General features: G+C 46.5%; 1 protein-coding gene across 1 annotated transcript in view; it reads right to left on the reverse strand.

Annotated features, from left to right (window-relative positions):
* CCDC6 (coiled-coil domain containing 6) overlaps window positions 1-14,706 on the reverse strand; it is a gene marked incomplete at its 5' end in the record, with an annotated part of 91,463 nt that overhangs the window by 25,151 nt on the left and 51,606 nt on the right.

The raw sequence follows: 14,706 nt of genomic DNA on the forward strand, positions 1-14,706 counted from the left end.
AGACTGCATCTTCCAGTGCGTAAAAGAATATCATGACTACTACCAAAATAGAAATACATAATCTGTTAATTCAATTAAGGCCTACAGCTGAAAGTTATTTTCACAAGAAAAAACACATATCGTAGGCAATGCTCTTGAAGTAAGGTTTCAGTGACCCCAAGCCAACAGGTTTCCTAGTGACTGAGTCAGTGCTTTTGAGTCCCAATGCATTAATGCCAACACAAATAACAAGACGTCACTCAAAACCAAAGGCACAGCAGCAGGACTGTCAATCACTGCCAAGTTGAATTACAGCTAATTTTTCATTTGTCTATTTTAAATATGCTTAATTAAAACAAAAAAAAAAACAAAGCAAAGCAAAAGACACTAGATTTTTCTCCATCTATTAAAAAATTAATACTAAAGCAATTCCTAATAATTGTTACATATAGTTAACAGATTAGACTGTTTAAAAAGACAGATGACCAAAAAGTCTTAATCAGCCTTAAGTCAGCTGCTGCTAATGTAAAGTGCATACACAGAAACTATTAACAAACAATCTGTCATGCAAATAGGTATAATGAAAGGACCTCAAAATACTAGAGTTGGAAGCAATATTTACTATGTGAAAGAATTATTATATTGTAAATATATGTTTAGCAGCAATGGCAATCTGGCTCATCAAGTCTTTGCTATAAAACTTGGATAAAATCTGCATTGTGCAGTTATTAATAAGCTTTGCTTAAAGCATCACTGCTGTGTGCACTCATTAAATCTTAACTTGGTTTTGTGAACAGCCAAGAGTCAGGCTGTGCTGATCAGAAATCTATTTATTTATATACTTGGTTCAGGCGAAGTCAGAGGATTTTAAGGCTCTAGGAAAGCTGTCCATTCTACCCAACTCAAACACATGAAGTACACACGAAATCATAAGCAAAGAAGAATGTACCTCCCAAGGGTGGGAGGTAGTCAAGATGACTGTCATTTGGGTTCTCCAGTATTGATTCCTCTGCTCAGCATTTTGACTGTAAAAGCAGTTTGTGATGACACTTCTAAACTGCATGATATCATGGTACTCAAAGTGAAAAGTCACTCAGATAATACAATCATCCCCTTTCTTAGCTGCTTTGATCAGCTGTGAAAATAATTAAAACAATGCTGACATTTAAATCTTGTTTTATCCCATTAATACCTGAGAACCGGCATGTCTAAGTCTCTAACAAAATAGCCACTGAAGTAAAGAATACATACAGAGTAAGAGAGTATTATCAGACAACTCTATTTTTAATATCTGGGATGTTGCCCATGAAATTAAAGTGGCAATTGTTTATAAACACAGAAAAAGCAGTAATGAAAAGGAATGGAAAAAATACTTCCCATCCTCAAAACTGTGCGTCAGGCACTTGACATGATCTGAGTTCTAAGAGCTTAAAATGCACCTGAAAATAGGAAGTGGTGTAGGAAATTAAAGCTTTTAAAAACACTGTAGAAAGGGACAAGTTTGATGTAAACTTGATATCAAACAATTTACTGAACTAGACTGCTGGGAAAGAAACCTGTTTCTTATTCACTAACATGCATCAGGAACATTCAGAAAAGGAAACTGAAATGCATGGGAACAGTGGATTGTTAATGCTGTCAGTTTTTATACTTTAAAGAAGCTGAAGATTCAGGGAACAATTTTGTAAAAGAAATTAAATTTCTTTCCTTTTGTGACTGTGGCATCTTAGGAGTTATTGAATTCAAATACATTTTCTATTAAATTGCATCTGGGAGTTTGTATTTTGCTTTTCTGCAGCTGGTGACTCCAATTTCCTACCAATACAGTTTATATGAAAAATCTTCCCTGTTTTTGAAGGCTCAACAAAATGTGTAACTACCAAGAAAATACAAACAGATTATACACTGAAATTCAGGTGCTACACAGTAAAACATGACTGGAAAGGACCTCCTGATCACTGAGTCTGGCCCCAACTACAACATGAGGCATGCAGGGAGTACTTGAGGGAGAAGCTGCACAAGGCAGGGCCGCAGGTAGCCTTGCACTTCACCTCTGACATCTGGAGCAGCCAGGGTGGAGATCACACCTACCTCTCCCTCACAGGGCACTGGCGTGATCAGTCAAGTTGTCAGTGGGCTCTACTGGAAGCCAAGGTGCTGAATGTGTCCCACATGGCAAGGGATATCATGGTGGCCACAAATCGCATGGTGCAGGGGGGCTTGTTGGGCAGGCTGAGCTCACCCGCAGGTTCATGGTCACCGACAATGGGTCCAATATGGTGAAGGCTATCTGTGATGCCAACTTTGTTGGCATCCGCTGTATGGCACGCAGGCTGCACCTAAGAATGAGGGATGCCTTGGAGGGGGACAGGGCTGCTGGTGACAGCACCGCCACCAGTACTGCTACAAGCCAGCTGATTTCGAAATGCAGGAAGGTGGCAGGCTACTTCCACAGCAGCATCAAGGGTTCAAGATGCTGCGGGAGAAACAGGCAGAGCTGAGCATCCCGCAGCACAAAATCATGCAGGATGTGGAGACTCGGTGGAACTCCACACACCTGATGCTCCAAAGGTTGGTGGAGCAACAGGCCATCCATGAGATGGCCTTGCTTGGGGAGACTGGGATCAGCGGCCCCCTGAACAGAGCTGAGTGGGGTACCATCTGCCAGATCTTGGTGGTCCTCAAGGCCTTCCTCGAGGCCACCGAGACCCTTAGCACTGGTGATGCCCCCTAGTGAGGGAACTGAAGAACCAAATAGAGAAGTTCCAGGGGATCAATGTTCCTGGCTGAGGTAGGCCGCTGTCACCAGATGTGCAGGCACTGGTGAGGCGGCTGAAGGAGGGCATCAGGAGACAGCTGGATCCCTTGCAGTCCAGTACGGTCCACATGATGACGGGCATGTTCAACCTGAGGGTGAAGGGGAGCACATTCACTGGCAGCCCCAAAACCCTTGATCACCGGACGCAGGTACTGGTGAACAAAGTCAGGGAGGTCGAAGTGCAGAAGCAAGGGGATGTGGAAGAGGGAGATCCACTTTCGAGGCTTTGGTGGCTACCTATCTTGCTGAGGACGTGGAGCCCACTGGACTGCGACTCCTTGGCCTACTGGGCAAGCCGCAGCCCGATGCGGCCACGGTTGCCCAGCAACACCTGTCCTGTTCACCGACCAGCGTTCCACGTGAGAGGGTGTTCAGCATTGCTGGGGGATGTTGTGACACCCCACTGCACTTTCTTGGCTCCTACGTTGGTGGAGCAGCTGGTGTTCCTAAAAGGTGAACCTCCCGCTGCTGGGGTTCCCCAAGCTCCACCTGCAGACAGACTGAGCGCCAACCTCCTCACTCTGCACCTATTTCCTTTTTTGGGTTCTTTAAAAGCCGAGTAATGCCCCGCTCTCAGCTGGAGGGGGCACTAACTGCATCACCAGGCAGCAGGGGAAAAACATCTCCCTGCTGAGCTTGTTCCCCTGCCAGGATGAACTTGGAGGTATGGGATTGGGGCTATGGGGAAGGAGGAGGCCCCAGGTCCTCATGACAACTAAAACTGCACCCTGCCAGGGTAAGGGAGGCCTGGTGGGGCTGCTGGTGGCGTGGCAGCCCCGTAAGTGCTAGGACCAACCATCCCCTCGTGAAAGGCAGGTAGGAGGCACCATAATCTCCAGCTAACGCATGCACACACAAAGTCCTGGCTGGGGAATGCCCAGACCTGTCATGTCTTTGACAGGCTTGACGTTTGCTGGTTGCAGTGCAGTTGTGAGGCTCCCAGTGAGCTCAGCTTAGCTGCCCGGAATGCCAGGTTTAGGGTTGAAAACCCCTTTGTCAGGATGAGGAAGTACCTGCAGTTGGTCCTGGATGGATAGATGGCATGGTGGCAATGAACCGCATGGTACAGGGGTAGCTTGTTGGGCAGGCTGAGCTCACCCGCAGGTTCATGGTCACCGACAATGGGACCAATATGGTCAAGGCTGTCCATGATGCCAACTTTGTGGGCACCCGCTGTGTGGCACACAAGTTCCATCTCAGTCAGAGGGTCAGGCCTATGAACTTCACTTCTTCAGCCTCCTAGGTACCGAAACTCATGGACTCAATATAGGCAGTGAAATTCTGACACACTGCAACCTGCCGGACATCTGACTTCCCAGGTACCTCTGCACTTTTACCTGCGCTGCTTCATCTCCCTTCCCTCCGCTTCCCCCCCCTCCCCGGCCCAGCCAGTCCCTCACCCCCTGACGCTTCCATTTCCATTTCCACTGACTGGCTTTCTTTCCTGCATTGTGAGCCAGGCCAGCCTCAGGCTTCTTTACTATTCCTTCCATCCAGGACCAACTGCAGGTACTTCCTCAGCCTGACAAAGGGGTTTTCAACCCTAAAGCTTCCAAAGATACATTTTTTTAAGTACTCCTTTTTTTCATAATACACATATAGACATAAAAACACAAGATAAGCCATCACACACCATGAATAACATCATATGTCCAACACAACACACCACACAACACCTTTATTTCTTGCTGTCAATTCCTTTATAAAAAGAAAGGCTCCTTGACGGTTCCATTTGGGTACCTTTGATGCTTCTGCTGATGCTACTGGTGTTGTGCCAGCTAAGTTATTTTACCTGTTGTCACGTAAAGTGGAGGACTGGGCATGAGGCTGTAGGGGAGGAGGAGACTCCACCGGGGCACACTGCCGTGTTGTGCAGAGGCCCCAGCGCCAGGAAGGGCACACCTTCCTACACACGCACACGCGCACACACACACACACACACGTTTTGCCTGTCAGCAGCTTGGGGTGCAGGGGCCTACAAGACAGACCCCCCAGCGAGACACACACAGCTGGCAGGCTTCGTGGCCTGGCAGAGCCAAGCACCTAGGCCTGCACTAGATTTCACCCCCCTGTGTCCCAGGACAGACGCAGTTGCCCAAGAAGCTACCCACATCACGAGTTTTGCCTGTCAGCAGCTTGGGGTGCAGTTCCCCCAAACCCCTGCACCAATCTTCTTGAAACTCGGCAGGCTTTGTGGCCTCACCAGGGACTATGACCCCTGCACAGTAACATGTAGACATGACAGGAGATTTGCTTTCATGAATTTGGGGTGCAGTTCCCCCCAAACCCCTGCATCTATCTTCTTGAAACTTGGCAGGCTTCATGCACTCAGCAGAGGCTACCACCCCTGCAAATCGGAGATAAAACAACGAAGTTATAGATATTTCATTGATTCCCCCCCATTAAAGTCTATAGCCGGATCTCCAAAGCGGCAAACCGATCCGGAGCTCCGGATCAGATCGCTGCCATCCAAAACGGCTGAATCCAAAGCCGGATCAGATCGGTGCCGACTCGCACAGGCCTACCAACTACCCCTAAAATGACAAGGGAGTTTCTGCCTCAGCCTGCACCCTGACATTCCCCATAAGAGCCACCTGCCATCCAAACCCATCTGCCCCTCACACCTTCCCATCCACACTTGCCCTGACAAAACCTGGGGAAGCCCAGCAGCCCCCTCCTGCCTGGCCCCAGCTCCCTGCAAGGACAGACCAAGTAGGCTGGACCAGCACACATACAGGCCAAGCAGGCTGGACCCGCACATTTCTCAAACATGGGTGCCCAGAACAGTATTCCATACAAAGTTTCATAACTTCTTCATACAATAACATTAATATTTCCCCATGTCTACTGTCAGGGCTGTTCCTAGGGGGTGCGAATCAGGGCAACCACCCTGGGCCCCGCGCTACCAGCCACTTACCCCTCCCCCCCACGGTGGTGGCTGCTTCTCGGGGCCGGGGCTCCGCATGGACTGATTTGCACTGGGCCCCACATCCTGCTTGGGTCAGCTCTGTCTACTGTAAATGGTTTCAAGGTCATCCAGTTCTTCCTATATAATATCCTGATAGTTCTTGGTCTAGAAAATGCCTCCCAAAACAGGTTCATTAGCATGTTCCATTGGCATACTCCTATTTTTTGGCACCAAGTTCATATATTAAATAATATCAGCTTCATGTCCAATTACTGATCAACTGGCAAGTGACATACAAACCAAAACCTGTTTTATATTTACTGGGGAAAAAAAAAAAAATCGCATTTGCATCCTTGATATATCATGAAGTTTGGGTAGGTAGCTTGCATTTTGGAAATGTGTTACTTTTGAAAGATGTGTCAAGAACCAAAGTCTGAATCAGATGACAAATCTATTTTTATTCTGTTCAGTTTGCACAGCTAAACAAATTATGCCTATTCACATGTCCCTCTCCAACACTGTCCATGAGTCATTTTGTAAAATACAACAGATTTAGGGATTGTACAAACGTTAAAAATCATGAAAGGTGCCTTATTCTGGTTCAAAATGAAGTTTTGAGAACAGGATGCAAACCTTGAAAATAGTTTAGGCCTAACCTGTCAGTGATAATTTGGATGAATCAGGGCAAGATCCAAACAGTTTTTTACTGTTCAGATTAAAAAAAAAAAAAACTCTCGGGGGGGAAATACTTCTCAGGGGCTTTAGGAGCCAATCCACTCCCAAATTCCAATATTCCCAAGTCCCAGAAAAAGGTATTATAAGGCCCCACAAAAAGGTATTATCAGATTTAGCAACAAGATGCAATATAAATTCTCAGGACCTTGAAGGAACTTCTGGTGGGAGTCATCCAGGAGACAGGCAGAGACAGAGATCTAGGTATTTCCACTCACAAACATCTACAGAAAAGTGCAATTGGTTGGGACATTGGAGCAGAACAGTATTCTCAGATATGAGACTTCTCTAGCTTGGGTATACTGAAGCAATGAATACACATCTGTGAAAGCAAGATTTTATAATAGAATGCTAACTCGTCATATTTTGGCAGCTGTACCAAAGCCATTTGGTCCTCATTTACATCTCAACCATACTCTGCACCATTTTACACATACTTAGTTTCAGACTTTAAAACAAGGGCACACATTGGCTCATACTCAACTTATTCTCCTATCTAACCCCCAGGTCCTTTTCTGCAGAGCTGCCGCTTAGCCAGTCAGTCGCCAATCTGTAGTGGTACATTGGATTCTTCATTCCTAAGTGCAGGACTTTACACTTCTCCTTACTGAACCTCATGAGATCTCTTTTAGTCCAATCCTCCAAGTTGCTGAGGTCTTTCTAAATACTAGCCCTAACCTCCAGCGCATCTACTACTCCTGCAGGTTGGTGTCACCTGCAAACTTTGTGAGGATGCACTCCATCCCCTTTCAGGTCACTGATGAAAATACTGAACAGGACCTGGGACGCTCCACTTGATACTAGCTGCCACCTGGACATTGAGCCACTGACTGCTACCCTTTGAGCCCAATGAGCCAGCCAGTTTTCTATCCACCTTACAACTTGTACTTCCTTAGCTTGCTTGCGAGAACGTCATGGGAGACCATATCAAAAGCCTTGCTAAAGTCTAGGTATATCACATCCACTGGTCCCCCCCGCATCCACAGAGCCAGTTGTCATAGAAGGCAATCAGGTTGGTTAGGCACGACTCGCCCTTGCTGAATCCATGCTGACTTTTCCTAATTACTTTCTTCTCCAAGGGCTTAGAAATGGATTCCTTGAGGACCTGGCTCCATGATTTTCCTAGGGACTGAGGTGAGGCTGATTGGTCTGTAGTTCCCTGGATCCTCCTTCCTTTTTTTGTTTTTGTTTGTTTTTTTAAAGATGGACACTATATTTGCCCTTTTCCAGTCCTCTGGGACCTCCCCAAGTCACTATGAGTTTTCAAAAATAATGTCCAGTGTGGCTCTGAAATCGCATCAGCCAATTCCCTCAGCATCCTCAAGTGCATTCCATCTGGCCCCATAGACTTGTATACGTTCAGCTTTTCTAACATTTTACACATGAGTTAACATGATGAGTTGTTACTCTATAGCAAAAATCCTGGTCTCGGCACAGCATCATTCTGCGTAAATTAACTACTATTCTTGTATATGCAAGTGTTTTGTCGGCCTAGCAAATAATGTTTCAAAATAAATATCCTACAATAAAATTTAAAAGTTAATGCAACTTTACATTTTATAACAGCTATGTAAATCATGCTGAACTGGGACATTCTTGTTAAGCTACTAATAGAAGAATTGTAGCTTATGCCCTAAGCAGTTAGCTTTCACATTTAAAAAGTATATTAAAAGCTTTTTCCATATGTTACTCTGTATGCAGCACATAAGCCTCTTACATTGTGCAAAACAAAGATCTAACAATGCAAGAGCTGATTGCTTAGGCAGCATGAAAAAAGTCACTCAGTTAACTTTTTTTCAATTGTAGAATATGGCATCAATTCTGTCTTGACAGCAGAATGGTGACTGTTTGAAAAAGTCATACTAAGAAATCTACCACGGTTAGCAGAAAACACTGTACAAGGCCCACCATCCTTTAATTTTAAAATAAAATGTAAATTAGATATAAATTGTTGGCACTGGATTTATGACCCAGATACCTTGTTCCACATGGACCCAAACCCTCAGACTGACAATGACCTCTCCATTCGATAACAGGCAAATTTTACTGATACACAGTGATGGCAGATAAGAATAATACAAAGAATTCTAGATCTACCAGTCTTAAGCTGTCACAGGGGACAGCTACATCTTGCCAGTACATGAGCTTCACCCTGTGGTTCTCTCTTGAATATCAGATATCATAAGCCTGGAGGTCGAGGGGCAATACCCTCACCACAACTAGTGGGGTGGGCGAGACGGGTGACCTTGGGTTCCCCGTTCGGGAACCCTTTGCTGCTCTGAAATCCCTTCTTTTGTATCCTTTGTCCTCTCTGATGACTGTTCATCTCTGAGCATTATTGATTGGTCTCTCTGTGGTCGTCATACATTCCATGTTCTGTCCTGTCAGCATATTCCTTTGTTCCAACAAACCCATCACATGCACACATCTTAATTTGGTTATTTACTGGGCCTCCTATTCTGGTCAGTTCCCCAAAACTGGAAATCCCAAGAGCTCTGCAACTGGGCGCTGTGACCTGGTGCCAATACTGGAGAGTCATAGTTACAGAAATTTAGGGTTGGAAGGGACCTCAGGAGGTCATCTACTCCAGTGTTTCTCAACCCATGGATTGTGACCCCAAAGTGGGTCGCAAGAATATATGAAAGGGTTGTGAACAAACTTTTAAAATGGATTCTCCTTTAAAGGAAAAAAAACATGGCTGTGACTTTTCCCTTGCAGGTTGCAAAAAGCTACTTTGGACTGCTTAGGGCCCTTCCCTGCCCCACACACTGTGGGACTGGGCCGAGGGTAAGCGTCACTGGGTCGGGGCTGACTAACAATGTTTACAAATGGGTCCTGGTACAAAAAAGGTTGAGAACCACTGAGTCCAACCCCCTGCTCAAAGCAGAACCATCCCCAAATAGATCAACCCAGCCAAAGCTTTGTCTAGCCAGTAGGGGGGTGTGAAGCAGGCCATATTCAATTCCGATTCAAGAGACAGTGATTCGATTCGTTGATGCGGATCACTGTCCCTATTTGATTTGGTGGAATCTGAAGGTTCAATGATGATTCAGAGAATCAGCGATTCAGCCACAGACACAACTTTAAATGTTTTTTCTACATACCCTCGAGCTACCACGTGCAGCTTGTGAACGCTGAGATGGCGGGGCAGATGGAGCGTTCCACAGGAGCACAGGGCCCCCTCCCCATGCCCCCCTGGCGCAGTGATCAGCTGCGGGGGGACCCCGGATGCCCACCCAGACTCAAGAGGTACCAGTCAAACTGGAGGGTGGTTCCCCCATGTGCTCTGTGGCCAACCCAGAAGAGGACCAAAACTGCTTCTGGTCCACTTATGGGTCTGCCGCCGAGCATGCTGGGGACCTGCCCCCACCCCATGGGACGCTCCATCCGCCCCACCATCTCAGCGTTCAAGAGCCGCCTGGTACCTTGAGCTATGCAGAAAAAACATTTAAAGCTGTGTCTATGTCCAAATCATCGAATCTCTCTGAATTGATTTGGAGGGTTCCAATTCGATTCTGAGATTAAAGGTTCTCCTGATTCAATTTGGATTTGAAGATCTGGCCACTGAATTAGGCCGAATCGAATCACTAACTGAAGCTTCGCACAGCCCTACTAGCCAGGTTTTAAAAACCTCCAAGACTGGAGATTCCACAACCTCTCTGGGTAACCTATTCCAGGTGTTTTACTACCCTCCCACTGAGAATTTTTTTCCTAATATCCAACCTATACTTCCGTTGCTGCAACTTGAGACCATTGCTCCTTGTTCTGTCATCTGCCACCACTGAGAACAGTCTAGCTCCATCCTTTTTTGAACCTCCCCTCACGTAGTTGAAGGCTGATATTAAATCCCCTCGCAGCCTTCTCTGCTCCAAACTAAATAAGCCCAGTTCCCTCAGCATCTTCTCAGAAGTCATGTGCCCCAGGCCCCTCACCATTTTTGTTGCCCTCTGCTGGACTCTCTCCAATTCGTCCACATCCTTTCTGTAGTGGGGGGCCCAAAACTGAACAAACTACTAAAGATATCTCCTCACCAGGGTTGAATATAAGGAAATAATTACTTCCTTTGATCTGCTGGCAATACACCTACCAATGCAGTCAATTATGTCATTAGCCGACTTGGCAACAAGGGCACACTGCTGGTTCATATTCAGCTTATTGTCTATTGTAACCCCCAGGTTCTTTTCTGCTCAGCTGTCTCCCAGTCAGCCCCCAGCCAGTATTGGTGCATGGGATTGTTCCGTCTTAAGTGCAGGACTTTGTATTTATTTGTTGAACCTCATGAGAGTCCTCATGGCTGAATCCTTCAATTTGTCTAGGTCACTCTGAATCCTAGCCCTACCCTCCAGTGTTGGTGTCATCTACAAACTTGCTGAGGCCACCTTCCAGGTTTATGCCATCTTCCAGGAAACTGATGAAGACACGGAACAAAACCAACACCAGGACCGACCCCTGTGCACTCCACTTGATACTGGCTGCCAACTGGACATTGAGACACTGATTACTACCCTCTGAGCCTGATGCTGCAGCCAGTTTTCTATCCACCTTACATTCCATTCATCCAGCCTGTACTTCCTTAGCTTGCCTGCAAGAGTGTTGTGGGAGACCAAATCAAAAGCCTTGCAAAAAATCAAGGTATACCACATCCTCTGGTCCACCTATGTCCATCATAGACGGCAATCAGGCGGGTCAAGCATGACTTGCTCTTGGTGAATCCATGCTGACTGTTGCTAATCATCTTTTTCTCCTCCAGGTGCTTAGAAATGGATTCCTTGAAGATCTTCTCCATGATTTTTCCAGGGACTAAAATTACACTGATCGGTCTGTAGTTCTCTGGGTCCTCCTTTTCCTTTCCTTAAATATGGGCACTATGTTTGCCCTTTTCCAATCTTCCAGGACCTCTCCTGATCACCTTAAGTTTTCAAAGATGAAGGCCAGTGGCTCTGTAATCTCATCAGCGAACTCCCACAGCACCCTCAGGTGCATCCCATCTAGCCCAACAGATTTGTACACATCCAGCTTTTCTAAATAGTCCCTAACCTGTTCTTTCACCACTGAGGGCTGCTCACCTCCTCCAGAAATTTTGCTGCCTTGTGCAGTACTCTGAGAGCTGACCTTGCCTGTGAAGACTGAGGCAAAAAAGGCATTAAGCACTTCAGACTTTTCTGCAGCCTCTCTCGGTAGGTTGCCTCCCTCATTTAGTAAGGGACCCATGCTTTCCCTGATCCTCCTCTTTGTGTCAACATAGTTGTAGAAACCCTTCTTGTTACCCTTCACATTCCTTGCTAGCTGCAACTCCAACTGTGTTTTGGCCCTCCTGACTTGTACTCTTCCCTGTGCTCTTATATTGTTCCCTAGTTATCTGTCCAAGTGTCTATTTCTTATAAGCTTCCTTTTTGTGATTTCATTTACTGAAGAGTTCCTGGCTAAGCCAAGCTGATCTTCTGCTATACCTGCTAGTCTTCCTGAGCATTAGGATGTTTTTTTCCTGCACTTGCAGTAAGGCTTCTTTAAAGTATAGGCAGCTCTCCTGGACTCCTCTTCCCTCTCAGACTGGCTTCTAAAGGGATTCTGAGAATGAGGACCCTGCATGAGTTGAAGTCTGCTTTTCTGAAGTCCACAGTCCTTATTCTGCTGCTTTCCATCCTTCCTTTCCTCAGGATCCTGAACTCCAATCATCTTGTGGTCACTGCTGCCCAAGGTGCCATTCACTACTATATTCCCCACCAATTCTTCCCTGTTTGTGAGAAGCAGGTCAAGAAAAAACACTGCCCTTAGTTGGCCACTCCAGCACTTTCACCAGGAAGTTGTTCCCAACACTCTCCAAAAACTTCCTGCATTGTCTGTGCATGGCTGTATTGCCCTCCCAACAGATGTCAGGGTGACTGAAGTCCCCCACAAGAACCAGAGCTGGTGATCAGGAAACTTCCAATAGCTGTTTGAAGAAAGCCTCAGCCACCACTTCCTCCTGGTTTGGTGGTCTCTTGTCTCTGTTCCAGCACACTCTTCGTGTTATGGAACAGTGTGGTATAAATCTTCATTTTCCCAGCCTGTGTGTCTGCTGGCTTCAGACACAGCAGACCTTGAAGGAAACTGTCACAAACAGGCTTTTAGAAATCAATTAATTAGGGCTGTCAGTTAATCGCAGTTAACTAATGCAGTTAATGCAAAACAAATTAACACATTTTTTTAACATGCGTTAATTGCATATGTCCATTTTGACCACGGGTAGGCAAAATACAGCCCATCCCATGCCCTCTCTAGGCTTGGCCCAGCAGAATGGAACAGCCGGAACCCATGCTCACAGCCCCAACCCCAGCCCACCCTGCACCTGCTTCAGACCACCCACCCACACCTAGCAGTGGAAGCAGTGCTGGCAAGCAGGCAGAAGTTGCTGCTTGGCGTGAGGGAAAAGCAGATCCCCCTTCGCTGCTGCCAGGCCCTTCTTTCTGCAGCCACCCGGAGTCTGTGCCTGGGTTGCTTGCAGGTCCTCTCTGCAGTGCAAGCCCAGAGTGGGTGCAGAGTGGACCAGGGTTGAGTCTGGGGCTGTGTGCTGTTGGGGGGTGGGGAGGAGCCTCAGGGCACATGGGCTCTGAGCTGTTTGAGCGCGTGTGCGCTGGGGGGTGGGGGGGGGGGGGGGGGGGGGAGCTGACTACTGTTTAACTATTTGATCAAAACTGCGATTAAATTGCAATGATTTTTTTAAATCTTGCAATTAACTGTGATTATTTTTTTTAATCATTTGTCAGCCCTACAATTTACCCTTACCATTCCCCTGGACCATTTGTTCTTGCTTTACCTACAAGCCAATTCCCAAAAGCAAACCTCTAAATATCATTTTCTAGCCATCATAAATCAGTTTCACTTAAAATTTTCAATTATGGAAAACTGCAGAGAAACACTTGACAGAGAACATTAGTCAGCACTTAAAGTCCAGTTTCAGGTTAGTTTAAGATTCCCATTGAGAAATAACATCATTTTGTTTTTTCAGAATTCCCATCTTGTGTTCAAGTCAGCAGGCCTGGATAAGCTGCATCCAAGGGTACTGAAGGAATCGGCAGAACCACTGGCATGGCTGTTTGACCACTCATAGCGCTCGGGTCAGTTCCCGGAGGACTGGAAAAGGGACAGCGTGGTCCCTATTTTCAAGAAGGGCAGGAAGGAGGATCCGAGTAATTATAGGCCAGTCAGTCTCACCTCCACCCTTGGAAAGGTCTTTGAAAAGATTACGAAGGATCATATTTGTGGGAGTCCAGCGGGAAAAATAATGCAGCAGGGAAACCAGCATGGATTTGTAGCAGGTAGATCATGCCTGACCAATCTGGTTTCGTTTTATGACAGGGTCACAAAATGCTTGGACGCAAGAGTAGAGATGGATGTTGTTTTCTTGGACTTTAGCAAGGTCTTCGATACAGTATCTCATCCTATTCATAAATAAATCATATGGTTAGGGGCTTACAGGACAAGCCCTATAAGGAGAGACTGAGGGCCCTGGACCTCTTCACCTCTGCAAGAGAAGGCTGAGAGGTGATCTTGTGGCTGCCTACATACAAATTCATTAGGGGGATGCAGCAAGGGATCAGAGATGCTCTGTTCACCAGGGCGCCTCTTGGAGTAAACAAGGAACAATGGTCACAAACTGACAGAGTACAGATTTAGGCTAGATACCAGGAAAAACTTCTTCATGGTAAGGGTGGCCAAAATTTGGAATGGACTTCCAAGGGAGATGGTGCTCTCCCCTACCTTGGAGGTCTTTAAGAGAATGCTGGATAGGCATCTGGCTGGGGTCATCTGACCCTAGCACTCTTTCTCGATGATCTGTTGAGATCCCTTCTGACCCTAGCATCTATGAGTCTATGAAACTTACTTCAATTAAGAGAGAACACTTGATACCACACTCCTTCCAGTCTCGCTAACCATGTCACTATGGGCCTTGTTAGCCCTTATAGATTTATAGATGTTTGGGTCGGAAGGGACCTCAGCAGATCCGAGTCCAACCCCCTATGCTGGGCAGGAAAGAGCACTGGGGGCAGATGACCCCAGCCAGGTGCATGTCTAGCCTCCTCTTAACAAACCCCAAGGTCAGGGAGAGCACCACCTCTCATGGAAGCCCATTTCAGATTCTGGCAACCCTTACTGTAAAGAAATTCTTCCTGATGTCTAACCTAAATCTGTTCTCCATCAGTTTGTGGCCATGGTTCCTAGTTACTCCAAGGACTGCCCTGGTAAACAGAGCATCTCTTATTCCTTGCTGCACTCCACACCCCCCCGC

Source organism: Alligator sinensis, unplaced genomic scaffold, assembly GCF_000455745.1.
Source record: "Alligator sinensis unplaced genomic scaffold, ASM45574v1 scaffold384_1, whole genome shotgun sequence".
In the NCBI taxonomy this organism is placed as follows: Eukaryota; Metazoa; Chordata; order Crocodylia; family Alligatoridae; genus Alligator; species Alligator sinensis.